We start from the raw sequence: 23,748 nt of genomic DNA, 5'->3' as shown, positions 1-23,748 counted from the left end.
GACTTGTGCAGTTTACAGTGCTTAATGAAAAGTTAATAGCAAGCACACACACGTCGACGTTTCTGCACCTGCTAACACCTCCACTGAAGTAAAAAGTGGGAGATTTCAACAAGGCATAAAGCGTATCGATAAAACTTTATGTTTTGCTCAAAAGTTTAGAGCGCCTACATGTTTTGTTCATACATGTCTGCGAGGACTGACCATCCCGATGGCCAAAAATAAACAGTTTACTTTTAATTTATCATCTAAGAGGCGAGGAGAATTGTTTAGGATAACTCTTCACACAATGAGCTGTGACATCTTCATTGAAAAATGATTGATTGGTCTGCCAGGGAGAGGAGCTGTTTGAGAGACAGATCAGTCAAACAGTCAAGCTGTAAAAGCCCAATAATATGATGAATGGTCTATTTACCCAACAGATGAGGGGAGACTTGCATAAAGATTAAACGTGTGGTTTTTGAACGTGTCCTGGTCACAGAATAGATAGAAATTTGAATAATATGTCTGTGTTCTCTGTCAGGGAGCAAGTTGGAAATAAATTTAAGTTGCGAGTGATTTTCAGCTTTGAATAATGCAGCTTGGCTCATTCATCACTTCGGATTGTCTTGCAGCAAGAGAAAAATGGATTTATCGATTATGATGCATGCATTTCACACCTGTGTGGATTTCCACCTGCGCAAATCCCACAAACTCGATCCGCTGAGGATCTGAAAGTTGACGGAAAAAGTGTGGTTCTCTCTGATTAATTTCCCCTTCCTATTTCCCCGTGCACAAAGAAAGTTTCAGCCACATTATCATTACGGCATAACCATTATTAGTCGTAACATTATTCTCCTTCACTGGAGGCCATTGCATCTATATGCTCGTGTATCATAAATGGACCATTTAACATGCACAAACTGTATCTAAAGTCAAGCCACTAATCACTTAACTAAACAATGTCTCTGAGGATCGGGAGCAAGTGTTGATAGAGTGACCCAATTTTTTTATACGTGGCATTTATAATTGATGTGCAATAGATGTAGCAGCCTCAGATCTGATAAGGGCTTGGCTCTGATGGATCTCCAGATAGGCTTTCGTGGGGGGAACAGATGTAGAGTCGTGCATCAGAGAGGGATGAGGGTTGCCTGTGATCGTTTCCACCCTGCAGCGAACAAAATAGCCCTCATATATCCCTGTAATCTGCATTAGCGCCAGAGCACAAGCCAGGAGACAGCACAGAGGGGGATGAGTAATGGGGCTACCGCTGATTTGGCAGGGCTATATTACACCTCAAAACTGAGGCATGCCCAACTGGCAAGAATATGAAATGAGGATGTCATAAATGAACACCATCCCTCCAAACATGATATTCTTCAATCCGTATTGTATGCTTTTAGTAGGCAACAGGCAGGTATTGATTTTTTTTGGTGAAATCTACAAGACTTTGAGTGTTTTTATTTTATTTTACTGCTTTATTTCTATTGATTGGCATGTTTCATTATGTATTCGGTTTCTGTCCAGAAACCAGTAGGTTGTGAGATGACTAATGACCTCACAATGCTTTGGCAACTTCCGCCGGTATGAAAATTGCAAAACTTGAGCCACAAGTAACTCTCTAACTGGCGAGGGTATGAGCACGAGCCCAGAGCCAGAGGAAGAAATGAATGTTCCTGTCCAGCAGCCACAGTGGAGTGTACATGGTGAAAAAAAAAAAAATCATCCAAAATAGTGTATTGCACTCCACACCCAGAGGGGGAAGGCAATTAGTTACATCTACTTTGTGTCTCTCATTTTACTGCTTATTCTGAAGCAGCCTTTAGAGAAGAGAATTAAGCAGTGAAGTTATTTCCAACTGAATATTTTTAATCATGGGAGTAAATTTTGCAAGACAAGAAAGCCTAGCTGTAACCCAAATAGCAGAAATCTTTTCATCGCATCTCAAACAGAGCTAAAACCTAACAAGTGAGGATATAAAATGAGAGCATAACAAACGCCGTCCCCAACACGGCGCCTGGCATTAAAGCCTTGTAATGGCTTGTAACAGGATATGCTCACTTGGTATCTGAAATTAAAGCGTAGATATTACATCCCTTGAGGCCAATCAAGTAATTCTGTGTATATTCTGCTGGGAAGCTAATGCACTACGAACTGTTTGTTTGTGGGCTCAGTCTTAGTTGGTTCTCTGCAAATGAATTTAGTTTAATTTCCTCTTATAATTTATGCTTTCTTGCATTGATAAAGTCTGGTGCATTCCTTTTTCTATTTACAATTAAAATATCTCATAAGCAAAACACACAGCTCAAGGAAAAGAGCTCAGCATCTACAGTCTGCTAATGTTGTTATTTTTGCTCCACTTTGAACAGAAATTTGATTAGCAGGAGGAGACAGATAGCGCACCGCAACATGACAAATGATGCGAAAACTTTACTTCTTCATCAGATAAAGCCGAATCATTTAATCAACACTGGTGCAGGGAAACATCAGCATATGGTGGTATTAAATTTACATCTTGGTTGATGTGTGGTGCAGCCGCCACACATCAACCCATCAGGATATGCACGCAAGCTTCTGCTGCATGGCTTTTCATTATGTGAACGACAAAGCAGCAAAAAAAAAAAAAACCTCAAAAAAAAATGGAATCTGTGAAAAGATGAGAATAAGATGAAAAATGCAAGCAATAAAAGCTAAAGTTGTCCCTGAGATAATGAGCGATTGTGTTCGTTTAATCCTTTCTTGCACCTTTTATGTTTTGTGACGACGACTTTCATTAGAGAGCTTGCTTTTACAACAGGCGAGCCTTTTTCGGCTTTATATAAACCAACTAAAGGTCCAGATCAGGTCATTAGGAGAGCGGGACTTTCATTAGATTATCGTTAAAGTGTGCATGTGTGAAATTCCCTCGTTAGTGACCTTTATACTACAGCTAATAGCCTCTAAGTTTCTGCTGGAGCTGTTTTTTTCCACTGCAGGGGCATTAGAAGATTGCTTTTTCCATTTCACGTTTCTACGATAAAAAGTGCTTGTGGAAGCATTTTGGAAGCGAGTAGAAGATTAGCTTTTTGCTCGCTGCAACATCCGGCTGACCTGAGAAGTTGAAAGGTGTTGGTGTTTTTCTGTTGATATGTGTTGCACTGCTTTGGAGGATGCCAATTAATGAGAGCATATAGGAAAAAATGAAATGAATAAAGACCCCCAGGATAAAAGATAAGGTTAGAATGCAGTGTGTTGTGCTTTTATTACTCAAAAATAAAACGTAGCGCGGACACTAAACTTCAGGGAAAAGTCGACTAATCTGATTTTTACCAATTTATTCCGGCTATAAGAACATGCTAATATTTTAGGCTATTAGTGTAATTGTTTTAACTTTGGTTTGATACATCAAAATGCTATACTAAGCACAAGCTTTTGAGATAGCTGTTACATTGTAGCATTGTTGCATTGTTAATGCTTTTGCCAAAGCCGAGGCAGGATTCACCTGGGTCCTATCTTAAAGGATGACCTGGCACATCAGTGTGTGAAGGGGGTAAAAAATAACACTGCTTAACCAAACAAAACTTCAATATATTGGGGAAGATGTGCAGAATAATTTGTATTATTTTTGTATTATTTAGTTTTATATTTGTGGGCGTGGATGTATATGCATGTATTTCTGCTATGTTGCTTAGTTGTTTAAATATTTTATGTACTTTAATAGGTTTTTATAGCTGGAAGCCCTTCGAACCTCTATATGTGATATTTGGCTGTACGAATAAACTGAACTGAATGAATTTTGAAAGGAGAAAATTTCTATTCTGGTCAACACTAAGCTCCTGGCAACCATTTGTTTAGTCCTTTTCACAGACAGAAAATAGAAAACCCTGCAGAAAACATTTAAAACTGAGTCAATTTTAAATAGAAAAAGTTAAACAGTGGTTAAAAAAATATTTCCCATGCAACCGCTAATCAAATGTTGCTGAGTTCTGCAGCACTTTGTACCATGCACAATGTTGCAAACACACTCACATTAGTTTGCAGAGTTTGGCTAACTTTAGCAGTGCTAGCCTGGTGAACTATGGTTGCTCCTGGCCTCTGTCTCTTGGTTCTTGCCATTTTACTCTGACAAAGCCGGAATACAGCTGCTCCTTTTTTCCCCGCTCTTCTTTTTTTATACTAATGCACTGGAAAAACAGCAGTGGCTAGCATGGCTGTCATCTGTTTCCTTTCCACCTATTCATAAATGGTGAGCGACCCATTTTCAGGGCTGCACCCTGGGCAGCAGCATTGCATCATTTGTGAACAGAAAGAAGCCATTGTGCATTATTAAAATAAGAGTAATATGTTCAACCAACTAGTGTTTCTGATGGTAACTGCTTGAGAATTTTTTGTGATGTGGTAGCTTTAGTTTAAAATCCATTAACGTGCATGCACCCCAGGTAGCAGACTTCAAGTGGAATTCAAGGAGGTGTAACAGTAAGGACTGCTCCGGCATCGTTTCTCCATATTTGCAAGTATAATCAATGCTTAACATTTAAAGTGACAGTGACACTCATCAGTGCACAGCCATTCTAAAAAAAAATCTGAATCTTATTCTAAAAGTAATTTGTTAATGACAAGTTATTAAGACGTGATGAATGATCTTCTGATGCCAAGAAAATTTGTTAGATTTGTTAACGTTGACACTACAATCCAGTGCCTACCCCAAAACGTTGTGGGATTGGCTCACAAAACCCTGCAATACATATATTATGCACAAATGGGTTCATTTGAACTTGGATTTGGTCTACTTCTACTTCTTATTTATTTATTGTCTACTACATGTTATGCTCTCTAATCCCTTTAACAGCTAATTATTATGTTTAATGACCGCATTCAATCTTTTTTAGTGAACATTTTCCAATGGTTATGATTTCATTTTACAATTTTAGCTGCTAGAAATACTTTTAGCTAATAAGTCCAACTTTTCATTAGTAACTTAGTAAGCTATTTTAAAAGCATGTTTAGCTAACAGTTTCATTAGTTTACTGTTAACTTACAAAATCAAAAGTTTTCATACTATCAGTTAACTGTGAACTATTCCTCATACTCTTGAGCTATTTTAATGTTTTTTTTTAATAAAAACTTTCTTATTATTAATTTCTTTTTAAATTATTTATTTTGACCGCTCATTATGCATCATTTTAACTTAATGGTTAACTTTTCTTCTCAAACATGCACAGCTCTACTAAAGTCTTGAGTTAAATTATAAGATTAGTCAAGCTAATTTGTCTATGTACACCCTAGGTGTTGCAAAATCACCCCCCAGTCTACACCAGTGATTGGAAATCACCACTCTATTCTACCTCACATCCGTCAGTGCTGCATTACATGGAGCCACACTTGTTTAAACTCTGTTTAGCTCACTTTAAAAAAATTAATTTGTGCAGTTTTTTTTGCAAATCATGCACACAGTATACTGTATACTTGATGTTTATGTGGAGCGACTAAATGAAGAAATTATTAATAGCCTAAAAATCAAAACCGTCCTCCCAAATATGCAACAAATCACCCTTATCTACTCTGTCGTTCCTCTTTCTTTCTCTGCTCCCTCCCCGTTTTCATTACTCACTGAAGGCTTTCTCTCTCCCGTTGACTCTGAAGTGAGAACATTTTCATGAAGGCAATAAAACGCTCATCAGCAAAGGCCTGAAATGATTTTTTAATATGACGACATTTTAATGAGGACTGAAGGAGATGGCTGGTTTGGCTGATGGCAGCACCTCTTTATCAATGAGTGGCAGGGAAGAACTAATGGCACTAAAACAGGCAAGCTACCTCGCCTCCCTCTCTCTCTCTCTCTCTTTGTGTCTTTATGTCTCTCTCTCACACACAACACATACTTTATATTCTTTATTTGCAGGGGCTAAATTAAATTTCAAGCAGTAGAAAGATACGAAACCATTTTTTCCTCCAGCAGGATAGTTATTACTTTCCCGGGGATGCTGTATAAAACCATATTTGACCTTTTTTAGACAGTTACACACAGACTCTCCACTCTCCATCTCACTTTTCGCCCAAGTAAGTGTTTACGTGTTAGGCCATTGATTGAAACTTAATCTGAGGACTGCACAGTTTAGCTGCTTGAGAAAACCTGTCAGATGTGAGCGCCGAGATTGATTGTGCTGACAAAAGGTCGTGTTATTGGACTGGAGAGGTTATGATGAAATTACAGATACAGCCCCAGACAGGGTTCAGCATTTGAAGTACACAAGTCACAGGAAGTCCACATCTATCACCTGGAGGGAAAAAAAATGCTGTCTGTACAGTCTCACATGCACTGAGATTCAGAGTTTATAAAACTGCTTTCATGCTTTCATGTTCAATGGAAATTACACAACCTTTGTAAAAATGACCCAAACCTCAACACCACAATACCGCTGAGACGTGTTGTAAATTAATGTCACAAAAGGTGGAACCACATATATCACTGCCAAGATGTGCTAAATTACTGTCAGAATGCATTTTGAGTATGACTTTTACTTGAAGCCTTAAACCTAATAAGTTGTCGCGTGAGGATAAAAGTCTGTGCTTTGAAACTATAGTAAAGCTATGATAAGCAGCAAATTAATGTCAGAACAGTGTCACTCACAAAGATGCTTTGCTCATTACATGCTGCTTTATAACAGTATGCGATGTAAAGTGCTTACCAGCGTACATTACACCACTACACTACTTCATATTTTTTTAATGAGATTTCCACTTTATGATCTTACTCCAGCTAGTGGCCAGACTTGGCTGACTTTACCATCCAAGGTCAGGACGAGAGCGCTTTGTGGAGGAGAGCCCCCTGCCCACCAGACGCTAAACAAAACCGCTTTCCCTGCCTCCTTCCTCTTATGCCACACAAGGTCGTCTCATGCTGGCTACGCCTCCGCAATTAGCATGCAGCCTGTGGCGTGGCCTGTCTGGTGGCGAACACGCAAGCATGGCGCTCTGCTCTCCTAATGAGATGCCAGTCAGTGAGGGTGCCTGCGGGACTGTGAAAGTAAAATACTTATATGTGTAAAAAAAAATAAAATAAAAAAATCAGAAAACCCTCCTGGGGTGTTAGTGCACCATCTCGTGGGTGGTAGAGGAGGCACAGTGGCCTGGACAGGCAAGTAATTTTACATAACACATATTATTTAGTGGAGGCTGCGCCTTAAATTGCAGAACTCTACTCATGAACGCAATTGTAGTCACCTTGGGTAACTCCCAAAAAAGGTTTTGTTGTACCAACCTTTGCTTTGCTAAAGCTTTTGTAACACAGGATTATTGGAGGAGTAAACCAGTTTCAGGTACAAATGCCAAACTGAAGTCCCACTAAATACTTTTCTTTATGTGAAATCTTAACAATAGCACAGCCTGATCTCTTGATTTATATATTATATATTAAGATACAGGTTTGAGCGTTGGCATTGACAATCAGACAATAAGATTTATACACAATCCAAAACTAAAGTGATTCAGTTTCATTAAATCTGTAAATATAGACCAGAGTCAAACACACCCTGGTCTACAGCCAATTTCCCCCTTTTATAACAGGTTCTTCCACTCACCAGTTTAAATTTTAGTGAGACAAGAAGTCATGCATATTTAGGAGCAGAGATGTGTTTGACTGCCAGCTGCCAGCTACACCGAGTCACTACTGAACCGGACCTCTTAGCCACAATTGTGATGTTGGTGCTTTCTGGTTCACTTTTAATACAATTATCTGACAGTTAGCCTCAGTTGCGATTATCTCTGCAACAATCTAGTACTGGTGTTTTATTTATGTGCTACGTATCACTAATTTCCAGATGTGTTCATCTATGCATTCATGTCTTCATCTCTTCTGAATATGGCCCCCTCCAACAAAGACCAAACTGGCGAAGCGCAGTATAGTCTGTCTCTATAATAAAATCAAGACTTTTACTTGGATGTTTGTAGATAGATTAACAAAACAATTGGGATGCCCAAATCATGTTTTGTGTTGCTGCTGGTCCTTTAATAAAGTCCTTTAATATGGAGAATCTACCCTTGTTTTATATAGTGCCCTAATGGATCTTCTGTAATATCAGTGGATTAGAGTGTGAGAGTAAATCCGCTGTGGAAGGGGGCTTTGGGGGCTTTTCACATGTCTGTGAGGCTTATTTTCTCATGAGCTGCCCACACATATGGTGTTTTTTAAAAGAGGAAAACCACCAGGAGACTTTTGTTTCAACAAACCGTGTGTGCAGCATGACAAATGCGGTGTGCATGCAGACACAAACTAGTTGAAAAAACTGCTTTTGCCTTCACTTTGACTGTGCGGGAAAGCATAAATCAAAGAGCACATAAAGGTAATGTTTCTCTCTTTTGGGTTGTATTCTCTTTAACTTTCTGTTTACAATGGACACAATCCCAAAATGTGTCAGGTATATCAAATACATGCTTTCACCTCTAGCTGATGAAAAATCTGCGTAATTACCCAATTTCTTGTCTCCTATTCTGTAAATAGCAGCTACTAATTGCTTCAGTTATCAAGAACAATCCAGTTAAATATAACAGAATAAAAATACTGAGAAGGTAACAAATAAAACCATGAGTGAAACCATGAAAATGTTGCTCTAAATCAAGGTATTAACAGACTTCTGTGTCAGATCTTTTTTAAAAATGTATGACTGGTAACGTGACCTTGGGGTATAAATGTGCTTTTTTAAATTCCTAGTGCCTGTGTAGAGTTTTGATATGATGACATCTGGGTGCTATCTGACCGGTCTTTCACCACACAACACAAAGAAGAATAAAGAGGAAACGGCAGTGCACCTAAAAAATATGTTATCGCTGCCGTTTTGCTTCAGTTATCTTTTAAATGCCTATTAATAGTGTGCAGATCTAACTTCTTACATACAGCATGTACTGTTCCTAAACACTGCACGAAGCATAAAAAAAAAAAAAAAAAATCACAAAGCACATTTTCCTACAGTGAGGAAGTCATTATTATGCCGCTCCAGTCTCTAGCACTGCCTTCAGCAAAGAGAAGCTTTTACGATGGGTGTGCATCTCTTTAAAAATCTTGTGGCAAGAAAATCTGCTCAAAACACGCTATTAGGTGATATTAAACCCTGCATATGGGTAGAATTTTTTGCACCTCTGCATGAAAGAACAGTGTGAAACTATGCTTTTATTAAAAGCAAACAGGACGGTTTTGCTCCTAACTCAGTACCCAGTTCTGGGTCTCATCCTCTGAGGCACTGTGGCTACACAGTGTGCCATGTTTTGACCCAAATTGCTTTATTTTGCAGACGGGTCTGTTGTAACTAGGCCTTCAGAGAGATGTGCACCAGATGTTTTACCTTGTTACATGAAATTTTATTTAAGTGGTGCATGTTTCATAAATGCCTTATCTATGGATCTATGTATGTATGTATGTATGTCTGGCTCTCTGTAAGGTTTGTCTTAAAAAAGCACGGGGGGCTAAAGGCATGAACAGACGACACGCCTCACAAAGCCTTGGTGCCTGCTAATGGCCCCCTGTTTGTAATGGCATCCGTATAGCACCGCTTGACGAGCTGCCAAAGCGGGTGTTCTGTTATTGCGGAGCCAATCACCCACTAAGTATTTGCTGGCTCCTATTTCCTTTCTGCTAATGTGCGAGCCTCCCCAATGCCGCAGCTAAATCGACTCTTTACGCCTGACTTGTCACCCTGCAGCGACGCGCAGAGAATCCCAAAGATGCATCGGCAGAGGGCAGCGCAATGTCTCTGTTGCCATGGATACGTTTATGGGCAGGGATGTGGCTGGGTGGGTTATGATGCTTTTACTGCAACCCTAAATCATGGAAAGCGATGGCTTTCAGTGATTAGGATGATGACGCTGACGTGACCTTTGCAAGGGTGTTGTTTGGCGGTGATTGCTCACTTTAATGCGTCTTTCAATCTTCTGTGTCAGACGCTGCGTGTGGGCAGAGGATGTGTGTGCGTTAACTGCTTCCATAAGGGCCAGAGTCTCTGGATCTTTAAGTGGAAAATGAGAAAAATATATGTATGTTAGTCAAATACTGTTATGGATAAAAAGAAAACGAATAGACACAATTGTTACAATTACTGATAAATTGTTTGATTAATAATTTTCCCAGACAAAAAAAAAAAGGTTGAAGATTTTTAGGTTTTCTTTGTCTTAAATTGTTATCAAATTAGTCAACCTAAGTGGCAGGTTAATAAATAAGGATATTTGAACTACTATAAGTAAGGAACTATGACAGTATAACTTTAACTTTGTTACTAAGGCTTAACTATCAAAGATGTCAAAGAGAATTCTGGTCAAATTCTGATCAAATATCCCAAAATATAAATACTAATAGTTGGGTTTAAAAAAAAAAAAGACCTAACAAATAAATAAAAACTGAAGTTCACAGGAATGGTTATTCACAAGGAAACTTTACTGCTCACATAGCTGCTCCCTCCTTATTAGAAATCCAAGGTGTGAGTTCATTTGAACGGCCTATCCCAAGAAGCTACATCTTATTTAACACTTGCCTATCATTTGGTGCCCTCAAATATATAACTAGAATTACGTTAACCACTTAGCATGGCCACGTCAGATGTCTCCTCAAATACTTGTGAGATTAAAGTGCAGCTTGCTAATTGTGTATGCTTTAAAAATTAATCTTAAAGTAATTTTTTAATGGCTTGCTTCACTGTAATGTAGCACCGTGTTTATTATGCTACTTATATCAGCCCCAAAATTCAAACTGATTGAAGCTGAACGTCCCACCTGAAATTTATATATCCATCCATAAGAAATGTAATTTATAACATAAATCTTATATGGCCTTAATTCCTGGTTATAGAATCTTTGGCCAAGGACAGCCCCTGGTGTGGGCATTAAATTTTTGCAGTTGGGTAACAGTGTCAGACCTGAAAGTCCATCGGCAAAGTAAACAGAGAGGTGACCTGCCGATACGAGCTTTAAAAAGCAAAGCTATGAAAGTGAGAAGCAAATAAACTCAGAAAGATGTAAGTCCTCAAGAGGTCTGTGTGGGAATGAGTATGTGAAAGCCACGTGACGGCAAGAAAGCCCAGACATTCTTTGCCCCCTGTTATCGGCCTGCACAGATGTGCCTCAGCGTTCTCTGCAGCGCTCCCATTCGCCACATCCATCACAGAAGTGCACCTTGGGAGATTGAGAGGATGGTGCATGCGCCAAACCCACCATCTGCCGTCGTTTAGAAATAAATGACAGGCCCAAACCTAGTGGGAGCCCGTCTCATTCCACTGCCAGCGTCAGCGCGGTGACGGGTCTGCCCAACCTTCCCTTCTCCCTGAAATCGATGTGTGAGACCCCCGCCAGTCATGCTGGAGTGTGCCTGCGAGAGAGACTTGGAGTGGATTTGGTCGGCGAAGCACAGCCCTTTACTCAGGGGAGCGGGCAGGTGGAACAGCGTGGTGAAGCCAGCTGTCTCCCCACTGATTACAGCAGCCAACACGCGGAGTTGGAGAACTCGTGGATTTGAGGTGGATCAGACTGGAAAGCAGCTCAAGCTCCACTTTATTTGATTAGCGGTTTATTGATGGTCTACAGATAAAGAAACTATCAGTTACAACAATCTGGGACTGTTACAGGTTTTCTTGTATTCAAACGTGTTCCTGCTAATTAATATTTCACACACAAGTAATGTTTGCAAATGTCTGCTCCCACAAAAGTATGCTATTTCGCAGTTTTCCCAAGGTAGAGATTAGAGAAAATTAAGTACTTAACTAAACCAAATGGACAACTCAGCCCTGTGCAAACGACAAATGAAGCCACAGGAATCATAAAACTAACACACAGTCATAACCCTCGTCAGGGTGAAAAACTGCAGCCCAGATATCGTTTGCCTAAAACACAAAAGTGCTTTTCTCTTGTTCTCTTGTTCTCTTTAATCTCCTAAAAGGATGATTTCCTATAGCTCCTCCTTGCCAGCTGCATGAATAGGCAATGTGCGGCTACACCGAGTTCTTTTATTTGACAGCAGTTATAAGTTTGGCCCCAGTATTGAGTTGGGAGGTAGACTTTATTAATTTCATGGATTTGGAAATGAGCCGCAGTGATAAGGCTATCACTCTCTTATCTGGGGATGGTGGGGGCGTAATTAAGCCGATAGCCAGCGATGATGAGGAAGTAGTGTGAAAAAAAGCAGCCTTGGGGATATGAGGGCGGAATCTTCAGGGCTCGTTTACCAGAGGGATGATTAGATTGGCATTTAATTGCCACCTTTTCTATTTTTAGGGCGAGAGGCGCCTCCATTTTCCCCCCTTTTCTTTGTGGTCAAGGTCAGATTAAAGAATGTTCGATTGTCAGATACGCTGAGGTTAAGTAAAAGTGTTATGTGGCAGGTTAGACTGAGGAGGGTGAATGTGTCCAGCTCCCCTGCCTGCATGGATATATATGGGAGATTGGGGTCAGGAGTAGGTGGACTGCAGTGTAATAGCACAAGACAGAGCGTTTGCTTGAAATGGCTAAGTTTCATTTCTTGAACTTTACCAAGAGCCTGAAACTCTGGCAATTGTTTTGCAGCCACAATCCAGGCTTACCAATCAGTTTTTATTGATTCCTCATGTCACTGTCTCGCTGCGACAAAAAATCCCAACTCCAAACCTGGACATCTCGTGAATCTTCTGAATCCTATTTCATGGCCAATAATGGCCAATACGTGTCAGAGAAGACTATTCCTCAGGCAGGCGACTGGGATTTAAAAACACAAAAACCAAATGAAATGTACTTAATAATAGTTGGAATCAGAGCTTGAAGAATGAATATGTAAAACTGCTGGCTAATCATAAGGGTAATCGTCAGAGAGACAGACGAAGAGCCCAGAGGCTAGCAAAAGTGGTTGCAATGGATGGATCTGATGCCAAGTCTGAAATCACAACTGGAAGCTGGGGGTCTTCACTAGACTGGTGATCTCCCAGGCAGACACTTGGTTAAATTAGACAACACATGCTTAAGCTCAAAAGAGCAGTCAAATGTTGGTATTTGCATTTCTGCTAATTCCATATTTCCAGCTGTTTTTCAACTGGATTGATCCATGAAAAGAACTTAAATGTCTACCTTGTGGTAGATCACTGTAACTCTGAATTAATTTTGCCTGTCCAAGACATTATGAAGGTGGTTCTGATGGTAGGTACAGCATGTCAGGCTTTCATGTAGATGGCTTGAGTTTGGTCTTGCTGCATGTACACTCTTTTATTAACTGTATATGCATCGTTTTCAAGTCATTCATTTGAGTAAACTACACATAACCACAATCGATAACATAAAGTAAGAATTTTAGAATCGTTGGATGAATTATTATAATTTTTCCCCCAGGATTTATTCCTAACAGAAAAGAAATGTCTTACAGTAAGCTTGAGTTTCACTGTTTTTGTGGTCAACTTTCTATTATTTTTCCTTCCCACTGCAATTGAGGACTATTTTCAGCTGTGGATTGACACAGACTCTGGAGCAGAAGTACTGAAAGCAGCAGGATGTTGCGCAAACTAAGTAAACTGAAATTACAGTGCCCTTGCTCCTTATAATAAAGGAACATGTCATCCAGCGCAATGATGCGACTTATGGTTGGAGTTTTACGAGTTTATTTTTAATAGGATAATAACTGAGCTCTACGGTATGGAAGATTAGGCTCTCTCTGGCTACTCTTAATTAGCGGGATCAATTTATTGTTGGTCTTTCCATGGGATTTGTTGACAATAAGAAAAAAAACAGACATTTTAAATGTCGTGAACCAACATTGCTGGAGCATGATTTGTGCTTTGGTTGTGATGCAGCTCTGCAAGAGGACAAAACAAACTCCTTCAGGTAATTTCTCCAGGAATGTCCTGGGAGTAAACTTTGATAGGGTGACTTTAAATAACCTGTCCACTAGGATATGATTGCACAATGTGAAGCAAAGCTAAAAACTAATGAAGACCTTTGTGTAAGACAGATGTAAGACTATTTCTTTGGTGCCCCGTGACACCCATGATACCTTCCAGTGTAAACATCCCAGCCTGCAGAAAGGGGCCGCATATCGGCAGAGCCTGCCTGTAAACCCATAATCCCTGCTCCTCCGACAGACGCGGGAGAATAGAGTGTTATCACCCTGGTTGACACACTCCTGTGTTTTCTCCCAGCATTCTCGGGGGTTTATCACTCCTGCATTTCATTCCATTATCCCGAGTACACCGAGGCTGTCCTCGGAGCGCAGGGAACGAGACAACTTGTCAGGGTCGCAGAACAAAGAGGGAGCATGTCGGGCGGCGGATTAGACTCGGAGAAGTAGCGAGGGGCTTCAGGGGGAGGAAATCAAGGAAAAAAGGGGATGCAGGAAGAGAGGAAAGGGAGTGGAGGGAGAGAAGGGAAACAGAAAGGTAGAACTCTTTCTTCCAAAGCTGTAACATTGATTTCCCCCTCTGGTACCTGTTTCCTTTATTTACCTGATGCAAGTTTTGCTGTGAATTAACGAAACCTCCTTTGTTCTTATTCCAAGACACTTTATTATAGAAAACCCTGTGAGGAAAAGTGGCATTTCTTTTTCTTCTGTTGTTTGTAGTGAATACAGCCAGTTCTTTTTATGACATTGTAAAAGAGAAACAGTGATTGAGTTGTTTTTTTTTTTTACTCTAGTTGGAGCTCATTAATCTTTGGCTTTTTACAAGGCAAACAAAGTCCAATTAATGAACTGTTGATTGACTAGCAATTTTTGTTTAGCTCTATATTTTCTTTAATGGTACAAATTCATAAAGTTGGGCCTTTTCAGCTCTTACAAAGACTATAACAACAGCGTGTTTGAGATTTCTTTTAATGTCGAGCCTGTGATTTGACTTTAAAGAATAAGATTTGGGTTCTTGCTTCTATATTGTTTCCTTTTCATGTGCTTTTTCATAAACTGTTACAAATATAATCATTGTTTTCTATCTCTGTCTTTGTATGTCTAATGATGTGTTTGATGAATTCAAAAATCGAGAGCTTTCACAGCAGGTTAAACTTTACCATCTGCATGTAATACACACAGGTGACACATCAGCCCACAATACATCCAAAAAGTTATAAGGCGCAGACAAGTGCGCACGGCAACCCCCAGATCCCACACTTCATTACGCGTCCAGCCATCCCTGACTGGAGTAAATCGATGCAGGATCATAGCCACCACCCTCACCCCTCCATCACTTCATCTCCCCCTCCACTATGCCTCCATCCTTCCACCCTTTCCTCCCACCTTGCCGTTTCTCCATGTTCTCCTTCTATTTTTCTCCCATCTTTTCACCCTTTCAATAGTCCAACTCGATACCCTCACTCCATCCCCATCCTCCACCAGCCTCTCGCTAACTACAGCTCTGCCGCTCTTTTCCCTCCATCCATCCATCCCCTCTTTTCTCCCCATCTAACCCGTCTGTTTTCATCACTGCCGTGCATCATTCCTCTTATCAGCCGCGGTGCCTGTAATACCGCTGTCGTATATAACATGTCTGTTGTGATCACTGACAGCTTGGCCATGCAGCATCAACAGTAACGGGGATAATAAGCTCATTTTGCATGCGTTTCTGTGTCACTTCTGTCTGTCTGGGCTGCTTCCCATAATTTAGGTGTGCTGCATCTCTGGGGAAGGAGGCGTTATTAGTCTGCTGAGGATTGTCTGGGGTGTTTAAAAATTCCATTTCGTTAAGGGTGTCGGTTATCATGCAAGTAGAGAACCTGCCGCTGTTACACTTCGTAATGGCTGCGTTACTTTCATTTAACTAGCCAAATTGATAATGGCTGCCGGCGGAGGGGCATGAAAGCCAAAGTTTTTGCAATTCTTCAAACTAGCTTTGGAAATTATTTATTGTGGTTAATGGCCCACTGCAGGCTTGTTGCATACAATTAAAGGTGCAATCCATTATTGCTAAAAAACAATAAAATGGCCTGTCACGCTTCCTTTATTCACATTCATGAGGCCGGGAAACATTTGAAGTTTGCCCCTGTTGTCGAAATACAATCTGCAAACTGTAAATACTCAGGAGGGAAGCAATTATGTTGAATTAAAAAAAAAAAAAAAACATGCCTAGCAACTTTGCAGCACATGTGGTGATGCTACATTTAATAACTTGTGAACTAAAATCTTAAGCTTTCTTTTAATGTGACAGCAGCGTTACATATGCATTATACACGAAACAGAGAGCGCTCGCTTCATGCCATCCACAGCAGGAAAAACAACAACTTCACTTTTCTCTGTCAGTCATACCGCACACTCAAAAACACTGAATAATTGATAATTAGGCTTTAAACAAGGACACGAGATGTGATTTTCAAGATATTCTGGTTGCAAAACAATGAGAGTGGATTGAAAAAGGAAAAGAAAAAGACATAAAATATTCAGGGGAACTGTGATAAAGTGAGGCTGGAGCAACAGGAGGAAGACAGCTCTCTGAGAAAAATCGGAGATCAAAGACCCTGAACCTCCCCTGCAATATTTCACACGATCGGGCTGCAAACACATTCCTGTGGCCTGAATCAAAAATCACTGCTGACTGAATATAGCACAATACGGAATAGATAATTCCGCACAACAAGCGCACGTTTGCAAATGTTAGCGAACCTGAAAGCAAATGTCATTGTTGCATTATTAACGACCTTTGCTTTGTGATAATTATGTGGGTGGAATTTAGATTATTGAATGAGCGAGCGAACATATGTGTGCCCAAGAGGTGTTTCTCCAGTTTCATGTAGTTGTACTGTTGGCATCATTTTGACTTTGTAAAAAAAGATTTTAATGAAGCTGAAAATGATATTTTAAACATAGATGACGCACAAAGAATAGCTTGGTTAATTACTCAGAGAAAGACTAGGAGGCCGGGAGATGAGAAAAAGCCCTCGGGCAGGATCAACTTTAGGCTGGAAACAAAGACATTTTGACTTGTCATACTATGGAACAGCACAGGTGTTGCTGACAATAATGATGGCTCAATTCTATTTGAGCTTTCTAGTAACTCACAACAGTGTGTGACAATGAGGAAGCACCCACATCTTTATCATGACTCACAGCAGACATTTTTAGCAGTTTATGGAAAAAGCGCAGGGGTAATAGATAAAATGTAATATGCCTAGCAGACTGCCTTGCTCACTTAAAGCAGTGAGTTATTCTAAACTTGTTTCACCTGTACTTTCTTGCTGCTGCTGGGAACAAAATGCATGCCAAGTAAAGTCTGATAACAGAAAAATGAAATCTAAAGTAACTAAAATATTAAGTCACAAAAACCAAAATCAAACTGCTGAAGAAATCGGTTTTCTTCTTTGCTGGTTTTGAAAAATTGCCAACATTTGGAGGCGTTGGTGGATATGTTTAATGAACTGGGATGTCTATCTAATATTGTATCACATGCTGGCAGTTTAGCCATCAAGAGCCTGTGCGCTCATCTGGACACCTGCTGCAGCCATAAAGTAGGTCTCACCGTAAGATGCCGAATCTGAAGCTAACGAGGTATCCTCTACAGGTGAGACGTGTCATTCCCCCAGTTAGCCAGTTCACCTGTGGGAGTTCCTGCTACAGCTGCTCTGTGAGTTCCCCTCACTGCAGCCAGTGCATCCTCAGGCTAAACAAGGAGAGCGATAAATCTAAAATGGAAGGCTCAGCTCAGCTTGCCAGGCTTTGGGGGATCCACCCAGTTATAAACTATTGTTTGCTCCTTTTAATTAATTAATAAAGAAGACATCCACAAGAAGACATCAAATCTGAAGTTAATGAAGATTCCCCTGTAGGTGAGATGTGCCACTTCCTCAGCCAGCCAGCCAACTTACCTGTGGGAGTTTCTCCACAAGCCCCATTACCACAGCTGCTATATCCGCTGGCCAAACAAGGAGATTTTAAAATAGCTCAGGTAGCCAGGCCATTGGAGCGTCCAGCAATAAAACCTGCCAAACTGAGGCACTTTCTCAGCCAGCAGGCTTTGGGGCAGCAGAGTCTCCCCATACATTTGTTCCCTTCTTTTTTTTTTTTTCTTTCATTAATATACTATTGGATTTCAGTGCTCTTGCAAAATTTTGATTTACCGCCACATTTCTAACTCCTCAAACTTTGGTGATAGGCTTCAGGCGTCAGACCGCACCTTTAGGACAGCAGATTTTAATGACTGATACTTTAAGCAGCAAAAATGCATTTCTTGCAACTTCAATCTAATTTCAAGTCATGCAAAACATTACAGCCTGTAGACTCTTAACCTTCCACATAAGGAAATAAGTAAAATTTATGCACAACGGCACTGAGACTGCCACTCTTACTTGGTCTCTGCGTCTCTACCTCTAGTTTTACCTCTCTAAAGCTCGCCTCATTCCCTCTAATGAAGGCGTCTTCTCCATCTACATCACTGCCTTGCCTCAACTTTTGTGCAGCCACTTCTTTGGCTTGCTCTGAGTTGAAGCAGCTCTCCGCTGTGGCTGAGAACAAAACACTGGGATGTGATATGAAAGGCAGAAGAGTCCTCAGTGTCCACAGAGGAAGAAGCAGACTCAAACACATTCACTTTCTGATTTATTTCTGCAGATTCCTTTTAAAATTGTTCCCACACCTTATTTAAAGCAAAACCTGCATTTTTTTTTTTATCAACTCATATTTCGACTTATCTAAAAACTTTCACTATGTGCCTCATCGTTTTTTGCAATCTCATCCATTATAGCAAACTAGAAAAAACACAGAGGGCAGGGGTACAAGAGTATAGTGTTCCAGCACTCACCAGTGCATTGAAAAAGACAAAGTTTTTCCTCTGTGCTTTCCTCACTATCTAAATACTGAATCTTGGCAACCAACCTAAAACCACACACAAGTGTTCCTGAGCAAACTTCGGCTCAAGAGCTTCAACTCCATGCACTGAACTCAAGTTCCTGATTTTCGACATCTTCAACTTTCCACTGTTAAACAGAAAAAGCTCTCTGTTTAATCCAGTCTCCCGGCAAAACTATCTATTGTTCATGTTTGCGGACATGAATAGTGCTGTTTTTTCCTTTTCTTTTCAGCATGTTTCTGTAACTGATAGGAAGTATGCATATAGTTGTGTCTGCAGAGATATGCTCTGCAAGTTATCAAGTATTCCATAACCAAAACAGTCTTTTGACACCCAAGAAAACAAATCAAAAAAGTTTTTCTGAAGCTATTCAGGAATTTTTAAAGCCTAAAAGTGTAACTGAGTACTTTCTAATGACAAGTAACTTGCAATAACACAAATGGAATGTATGTAGCGCTCTAACTGTGGTCTCTTGTGTGAGCAGCACACTGCGTTGCCAACATCCTGCAGACTTTTTTGCCCCTTAAGAGTGGAATATATGTATTTTGTTTACATGGACACCACAGAATGGAAAATTTGTATCCACAAATATAAATCAGTGGATTAAAAGTTGTGACTATTTTACAAACTGCTGTGCCACTTTGTTGAATTGAACTGAACAGCTAGCAGATTACTAGACCTCACTCAACAAGAATGAAAAATATTTGATTTTATTGATGTAAGGTTAAAGCCTGAAGGTCAGTAGATGTGCTACTAAATGGCCTATGTGGACAGCAGATTTTAATGACTGATGACCAAGGAATGGCATGTGGTGTGAATATGGCACAGACAAAAATGCATAAGAGTCCATGGGAAGGTGGAATGTAAATAGCCCTGCAGAACCCTTGTCCGGTGTTCTCTTTTATAGCTAAACCTCCTCAGCTCCACCCATTAAATCCCGCAGCAGGTGGACATGCACCACCACTGCATACCAGATTATTCTAAGTCCAATATTTATTTAACTTCTGTCTTTGGTGTTTGCCAGCTCCTGAGGGAAATACTGACTCCTTTGAAGCTGTGATCCACAGCAAGGCTGTGTCTGTGTTTTGGTGCTTAGAAAGGTGGAGCGCATTTGGATTTTAGAATTTTTTGTTGTTGTTGAGAAAAACAGTTGAAAGTGGTGAGAAAGAATAAATAGCTGGGCAGCTACACAAGCTGACAAAGAGCCAAAGAGAGCTCCGTTTTCACGGGAGACTCTTAAGTACAGTCATTGCTGTTATAACATTCTGTATCCACATGTTCATTAATACACTGTCAATCATAACAATGTTCTTCTTACTGGATTTTATTGAGACAGATCTATCTATTATTGAGACAATGATGATGACAAATTTCTAGTGCATGTTGTAAAGATATTTCTTATATCTCTGTGAATGAAAGCATATATAAATTTTATGCATTTTCTACAGAATTCCTTGTATGTATATGCTATAATATATATATATATGTACATATATGTATATGTACTTATAAGCTACAACTGGAGCACTGTGTAACATTCAACAGGTTAAAAGAAATTTTTAATGGATTCTGTTTGGAAAAAACAAGTAAGATAAGAAATATGAGACTTCATTGTCATTGTGTCACTGCTCAAAGCATCTCAATGAAATTAATGCTGAAGAAAAAAAGCTGCTAAATAATTCAATTCAATACAATTTTTCTTTATATGGCACAAAATCACAACCACAATCGCTTAGAGGCACTTTATATTGTAAGGTAAAGAGCATCCAATAATACAGAGACCCCCAACAAACAGACAACCCCCGACTGAACAAGCACTTGGCGACAGTGGGAAAGAAAAACTTCCTTTTAATAGGAAGAAACCTGGAGGGAGATGGAGATATAAATACAAATACTATATTCTTAAATACTGTGATTTATCAAACAAGTTAAGAAAAATACACACATTCAGTTTACTTTCACTTGTTTCAGACTATCAGTAAATGTCCTTCCTTTACCCTTTGTGCATTTTCATGTGTCTGCTTTTATCCAAGCAATTTAACTTGGAACATGCATGTATTAGTTGTTTTATTGTGTAGCTTGAGTGTATGTTGATTTCCAATCCTCTGCTGCAGTTTCACTTTCTAAATCTAAATCTAATTCCACAAATTTAGCTTATCGTGTTAACTGACCTGAACATGGTATACACGACTTATAATTTACGATGCCCTTTCTCAAACGGCCCTTTGCATCATATTTTTAGTAGGTGTTTTATGGCGGTGTAGTGAGCGAAATATGTTGATGTGATTTTAGAAAACTTCTCAGCTGGATATGTTTAAAAGATGCTTTCCACTGAGAGTGAATTCATGCCTCAGCTCTTCAAAGGACATGAAAACATCAGTGTTTGGATGAAACAGATCTTGAATCGTTTAAGCTCTTTAGAGGCCCAAGGATTAAATGTAGCATCTGTTCTTTCTGGTTAAAATAAAAAAAAAAAAGGTTATCATTACTGGAGAAAGAGGTCTTTAAAATAATTTCTTACTTCATGCTAAATTTTAACCATACCTGTCTTCTGGTTTAAACACATGGGAAGAAGTAAAATAGAGCCAAGTAAATCCTAATGCCACTATAGACACTTGTTTTCTTGTCAAAATAGGCCTCCCCAATAACGACTGATTTGATTATGATCCTTGTGCTAAGCCACACTTACTTAAAATGAAAATTCAGCTATTTTAAGTACCAGCAGTCGCATATTTACCTCATTCCCTTAGGAAATGTGTGCATGATCTTAAACCTGAGAAACAGCTCAGGAGGATCTCTGTGTGCTTTTGCTTATTCTACGCAACAAGCCAAGCCATGCACATGTGTCAGATCAGCAGTATGGTTTCTGGCAGTCTGAAAAGTCCATTAATTTTCTGCAATCAAGATCATGGATCTTTTCATTGCTTATCAAGAGCAGACATCTTCTTGGATGGAAAAAGTTGTCCCCGTTGGTGGATTATTGAGCAACATTTCCCATCAGCTCATCATGTGATGAGCAGCGCACATGTATTACCTCATTTATTGCCTGGAGTCTGCAGCAACAATGCCTTATACAACTACCAGTTATCAGCTACCTCAAATCAGCCAGCGCATTGTACCAAATGTGAGCACTATTAGCCGTCTGCAGGAGAAGGTTACAGCGGATGTTGGTACAGAACAGCAGCCAGATAAAGTTGAGCAAATCTGGACAAATTGAACCCACAGCAACCTGAAGATAAAATTGTAAATTTTCGAAAATGACTGCATAATGAAGCTTTAACATGCCCACCTAAAAGAAAGATCATCATATATATATATATATATATATATATATATATATATATATATATATATATATATATATGGCCTTCTTGTTAACTCTGAATGAAAAAAGAAAAACTATCTAGGACTCTTCAGAAGTGTAATAGCCTTTAGGGCAGCAAAAATAATACAACTGTAAATGTCAATAAAAATCCAGTCCTTAAAGCACAAACTCATCCCAGAACTTAAAATGAACTTCAAACTTTTGTGGAGTGTGCCTGCAGCGTACTGAAAATCAAATATTCATTATCTCACCATAAGAGAAACCTATGGATCAGTCACACTGATGCTAACAAGGGGGATATGAAGTAGATGTAACAGACGGATGGCGAAGCACAGCAAACACTGCGGCAGCAGCTGCTCTCTGCAGTACAACCATTAAGAGGAGGCGACACTCCTAGGAGGAGGCACGTAATGAATGTGCATTGGTGGCGCGCCTCAACATCTGTGCACCCCAAAGCCCCGCCATGCCTTCATCTACTCGGCTCTGACTCCATTTCGTTGTTTTAAACCACACCCTGCTTGTCTGTTTGTTCAATTTTCATCTTTATTCTGTTTGCTCTTAACTGCATTTTCCTGTGCGAAAGTGGCAGCGACAAGGGAAAGGTGGATGTGTTAAAAGGTAAGAGACATAGTTACACAGAGAGAGAGAGAGAGAGACCGGGGAATGGAAGGAGAGAGAGGAAACAGGAAGAGCATTCCCATCCCCCCAAAGCCCTCCACCCCTCCTTACAACTTTTCTTTGGGGGCTTCTTATAAACCAACCATCTATCTCCATTATGCCCCCGAAATTGCTATTTGTCGCTTTGCGGGGAAGAAATAATCAATATGTCTTGTGGGGGCAGCGAGCGCATTAGAGGAAGCAAATTGATGTCTCTCGCCCCAGCGCTCCTCACCCAGCACACTGCACCACAGCTAATGGGAAGCCTCGCTGGCTGGCAGACAGGGAGCCACTGTGTGTGTGTGTGTGTGTGTGTGTCAGTGCACATGAGTGAATGAATGAGCGAGTGGTCAGGCAATGGGGAATTTGTTCATGCAAAGTGAATGCCAGTGTTGTGGCTGTGTGTTTGTGCATCTGTGTGCGTGTGTGTGCGTGGGCAAGTATGGCTGCATCCTGTCTCTGTGTGCGTGTGTGTGTCCTCTCTGTTTGTGTGTGTCCACTGCCGACAGAGCCTTATCTCTCCCAGCCATCCGGTTTTAGGTCTTTGGGCTGTCAGAGGCAGATAGCCCTGTCACTACCGCAGCATCCCCTTTCCCCGAGAGCCTTGAAGGCTTCCTATACCGACTGACACTTCCAGAAAATCCCCACCTGATAAGTGCATTGCAGACGGACGTGACTTGCCCAGTAGTCTATCTCCTCTGCCTGGCTTTTATTTCATTACACTTCTCTATCGTTCTCGATCACAGGCCAAAGAAAGTAAATGTCCTTTTCTCGATTTTGAAAAGACACCCCACCCCCCTCTCCCAAGGTTTCAGCTAAAAGTGCAAATTGTTCAATGTGCTCCGTTAATCTTGCCCATCATCAATATGATCTAATTTAGAAGTTTTGTGCAATGCAGAAGCTTCATTTTTTGCTTTATGTCATATTGTTGCATTATACTTGAATACCTTGAGTTTTATTTGATCAGATGGCTGTATCACCTTATTTGAGTTTTGTTTCATTTGAATTTTCCTCTTTAGAGAAGGTATAAAGACAAGGTCACTGTTAGACTGA

General features: G+C 40.1%; 1 long non-coding RNA gene across 1 annotated transcript in view; it reads right to left on the bottom strand.

Moving 5' to 3' along the window:
* Positions 1-23,748, bottom strand: part of LOC146369206 (uncharacterized) — a 59,800-nt gene that overhangs the window by 5,719 nt on the left and 30,333 nt on the right. The window lies entirely within an intron of this gene.

Source organism: Perissodus microlepis, chromosome 17, assembly GCF_051167445.1.
Source record: "Perissodus microlepis isolate ML-2025 ecotype Zambia chromosome 17, ASM5116744v1, whole genome shotgun sequence".
Lineage (NCBI taxonomy): Eukaryota > Metazoa > Chordata > Actinopteri > Cichliformes > Cichlidae > Perissodus > Perissodus microlepis.
Note: the sequence above shows the minus strand (reverse complement) of the source record. Positions and strands in the feature narration are given on the sequence as shown.